We start from the raw sequence: 4,640 nt of genomic DNA on the forward strand, positions 1-4,640 counted from the left end.
CCACCTCTGAAGCAGGAGAATGAGGAGCTGCTTGTGGGTGCGTCGGGGTTGGGGTGGGTTAGGTGGGTGCCGCAGGCGAGGGGCATAAGGTGTCCCGCTGTGGACGCTGACACACAGGGACGCGGCCAGCCTGTCAGGGAGTGGACTCCGCAGAGCGGGACGGGGTTGTTCATGTCCCAACAGCTGGCATCCACGACCACCGCCTGCAAGAGGACGCAGCCCCCCCTGCCAAGGACGCACGCACCTGCGGGGGGCAGATGGGATGGGAGGGCACAGGCGCCGCGGATGCTGGGGAGGGGGCCGTCCAGGGTGCAGTCTGTGTTGCCGTGGGAACGTGGGAAGGTCACAGGCTGTGGAGTGGGGTGACTCAGTGGACAGAGCGGGGGCTGGGAGGCAGTGCCCCAGGTCATCAATAAAGGGGCGCAGTGAAATTCGTGCCCCACGTGAGGCAGAGGGAGCAGGCCGGGGGGGCCCTGAGGGGCAGGCCGCAGCACCTCTGATCGACTTCCCGGTGTCATGTTCTTGTCACTGTGGAGTGACCTGCTTGGGTGGACATCACAGCCCCGAGGGGGGCTCGAGCTCCGGAGAAGACAAGGATGTCGCCTGGGGCGTGCAGGGCACAGAGAGGGCGCAGGGCACCACTCCCCCTGGGGAATGAAGGGCCAGCGAGAGCGGGGAGACAGTGGGGCCTCACTGCCCCTCTGGGAAGGCTGTGGCTGTGGGCTTAGTCAGCACCTCTGCAGGCTACCCTGTCCGCTGATACACTGTCACCTCGTCCGTCCCTGTCTCTGTGGAGAGCTTGTCACTCTGAGGGCCTCGCTGGCCCAGTCTGCCTGCTGGGTGACGCCCAGCCTCCTGCAGGCAAAGGCAGGGTCTGATGTCCACCCTCTACCCGCTTCGCCCAGTCCCCGCCCACCTCCAGACACACCGCCCATGGCCACGCCCACCTCCCTGCAAGTCTCCACATAGCTGCTGCTGGCCGCAGAAGCAGAAGCTGGGGGAGCAGGAGGTGCAGGCGGCCGGCCCTCTGGCTAGAGAGGCCTCACTGGGCAGCTCTGGTCTGCCGGTCCTCTGGGTACTACAGGGTCCCTGTGCCCTGCGGCCAGAACTGCAGCGGCTCAGGAGGCTCTGCAGGCACTGCGGGCCTGGCCCGCCTGGGCCTGGAACCAACTTTTCCTCGTTGACTGGCCGGGGACTTTCCTGGTCAGGCTCCTTGGCACAGACGCGGATCTGGGGAAGTCCCATGTGAAGGTGGAGTTGCGGGGTCAGCCAGCACGGGCGCAGGGCGGCCGTGCCGTGCCCAAGGGGTTGACACGCCCGTGTCAGAGGCACAAGGGCACCCCAACACCTGCGTCAGAGCCCGCACACTCAGTGCTGCCTCAGCCACATCCACCCGCGTGGCCCCTGCCCCCTCTGAGCGCAGTCATCCACCCTGTCCAGGCGCCTCTGCCCCCGGGGCCTCTCCCCACTGTCCCCCCCCCCGGGGGTGGGGCTCGCTCCCAGGTGTGCTGGCCTGGGCCCAGGGGCCTGGCGCAGTGCAGGCGCTTTGCAGACCTGCCGGATGGAGGTCCATGAGCACTGCACAGACTCGTCCAGAGAGGAAGACGGCACAGCCAGGGGGAACCCCCAGACGGGACACGTAGGGGAGCACGGCTCTCCCTCGGAGGCTGAAATCCCGGCTGGGGCCAGGGTTCCACGGGGCAGGCTGAGGCCCTGGAGACGCCGGCTGGAGGCCAGCACCCCATGCTGTCAGCTCCCTGTCACCCCAAACATCGCCGCAGCTCGCCCCTCCACAGCGGCCCCTGTCCTGGGAATGGGGCTCCAGACTCACTTGGGCGACCCGCTGCCGCCTGCCAAGTAGGGGCCGACACCCAAGAATGGCCTGGAAAGACACGACACGGGAACACGGGAGCGCGTGGGTGAGGGACGCAGGCCGGGGCGCGGCGGCCCCCTTGCCTCCTCCAGGTGCGCCCAGCTGCCCGCTCCCTGGAGGCTGAGGAATGAGCGGGTGATGGCCACTGCTGGGGGTGGGTCAGGACTTGCGACAGGCAGAAGATGCTTGCCAGACTGTCAGGGGAAAGGCACCCGTTTCCCATGCGCTGACGAGGGCCGGCACACCCTCTGGCACGGCCCGGAGGCCGGGGCTCGGCTGGGGCTTTCCTGGGAAGCGGCGGGGACTTGCCCTGACTTTCGTTTCTCCACGTGGGAGCCGACCCTGCGGGCCCGGCGGGAGGAAGTGAGCCGTGCCTGGCCTGGCACCGAGCTGGCGGAGGGAGGGATCTCTGCCAAGGGGAGCGGGGAAGCGCTGGTTCAGGGAGCGGCCAGACCCGAGGGGGGCCTCCCGCAGCCCTGCATCCAGTGGGCTCCCCACGGGCCGTCCCAGCTCCTGACCTCCAAGAGAAGCACGCAGAGCGCGCTGCCAGGCAGGCTTGGGGCCACCCTCTGAAATGGTCAGTGAGGTTGGAAGGTGGCTTGTCACTGAGCTAAAGCATTCAGAACCTGGGCTTGGCAGCCTGAGTGTCCCCTCCTGGCCTGGGGACAGGCTGGCCTCTCCACCTGACCAGGCCTCAGTTTCCTCAGTGGAGGCTGCAGCCTCAGGCCACAGGGATGGGGACAGGGACGGGCTGGAGTGGACAGCAGGCCTCCGGTTTGCCACCCACACTGGCCACTGTGACCCCTGCCCCTGGGACCCCTGGAACCCCTCAACCTTTCCCAGCAGCTGGGGGCCTGGGGTGCACGTGGCGTTCTGGCACCTGAGACGAGTGGCAGAGAGACCGGCAGACAGGTGGCAGAGGCCACGTGCCCTGGGCCTGTGGGCAGGCGGCGGTCGAGCTGCTGGCAGAGGGTGGCCCGGTGGCCAGCTCCACGCTGGCCTTGAGTCTGAGGCGGGGAAGGCACCCCTGGCTCTGTCACCCCAGGTCCAGGGGGGTCAGACAGCCGCCACCCTGCAGCCTTCCCCCGGGCCAGGATGGGGGCACGTCACGACTGGGGTGTCTGTCTGACCCCTGGAAAGTAACCAACGTGGAGAAGAGCAGGGGCAGACGACATCCCCTTAAATCTGGACTGCTCAGGGGGACCCCCGTGTGCTCAGGTCGAGCTCTCACCTGCACCTGCCCAGCCCCGCCCCACACAGCACCTTCAGCCGTCACTGTGCTGGCCGCTCCGACCTGGGGCGCATACGCAGGTCGAGCTCTCACCTGCACCCGCCTGCCCAGCCCCGCCCCACACAGCACCTTGAGCTGTCACTGTGCTGGCCGCTCCGACCTGGGGCGCATACACGCGGCTCTGTTGACTCGGGTACGTTTGAGTACAGACAGTCGTGGGGAGACCTCAGTGTCCACCGTGGAGACCGCTGACTCGGGGCGGAAGCTCCAGGCGGCAGCTTCGAGCGCCTGTCCACAGAACCTGGATTCGAGGGTCCTGGTGTCAGCATGCTCAGACGGGCGGGACTTCTCGCCATGAACCTGGCAGCCCCTGGCGAGCGAGCCAGTGCAGAGGGCCCGTGCCGGACGTGGCGTCAGGGGCTTCCTTTCTCGGCCGGAGACCCCGCACACACACTTCCTGCAGGGGGGCTGCCCCAACCCGAGGCTGTCACCCCTTCGCTCAGAGACGGAACTCGAACGTGACCAAACCCAGCCAATAACTTCTTTTTTTAAATTTTTAAATTTTATTTAATTTTTTTTTAAATTTATACTTTAATTACAGCAGACGTACACTGCGGTGTTAGTTACAGATGGACAGCATGGTGCCGAGACATTTATGTAATGAAGAGGTGACCCTCGCTCGGTCCAGCGCCTGACACCACGCAGAGCTGTTACGTTATCCACTGTGTCCCCTAGGCTGTACTTCGCACCCTTGTGACGATTTTGTGACTGCCACTTTGTACATCTTAGTGGCTTCTGCTTCTCCGCCCGGCCCTGCGGCCCCCTCCCATCTGGCAGCCAGCGGTTTGTTCTCTGAGAGTTTGTTTCTGTTTTGTTTGTTCGTTTATTTTGCTTTTTATATCCCACATATAAGAGAAATCGTGTGGCACTTGTCTTTCTCTGTCTGACCGATTTCACTCAGCACCGCGCCCCCCAGGGCCTTCCTGTTTTAATTTATCCGTCCTGTTGGCGACTGGGAGTGAGCCGCTGGCCGTTGCCCACCACAGACGGGGTATTTTTAGATGATCGTGTGTTCTTCTGTACTTTCCAAACCCCCTCAAAGCGCATAGACTGAGATGTAACCAGAGAGAATTCCGTTTATCTTAGCAGCAGTGGGGAGTGGAGTGTGGCAGCGGCTCACGTCTGTGTTTGTGACATAACCGCCCTGTGGCAGACACTCACACCCTCCCCCAGGGATGCGAGGTCCCTTCAGCAGGTGTGATGATGGCAGGTGAGGTTTCTGAGCCCCAACCTGAGGGCCAGGCATTGGCTCCTGGAATCCTCTTTAGACCCTTATAAAGCCAGCGCTGTCTCCCCCCACATCACAGGTGAACGGGACATTCAGAGATGAGGGGACTTGTGCCGGGTGCCAGCTCGCAAAGCCGGGAGCCAGCACGAAGCCGGACCTAGGCCGATGGGTGACAACCTCCATTTGGGTTTCCTGCAAAACTGAAAAACTTTCTAAATCAGAAAGCGGAGGCTGGCGGACTGGAGGCG

Source organism: Pteropus alecto, unplaced genomic scaffold (assembly GCF_000325575.1).
Source record: "Pteropus alecto unplaced genomic scaffold, ASM32557v1 scaffold339, whole genome shotgun sequence".
Lineage (NCBI taxonomy): Eukaryota > Metazoa > Chordata > Mammalia > Chiroptera > Pteropodidae > Pteropus > Pteropus alecto.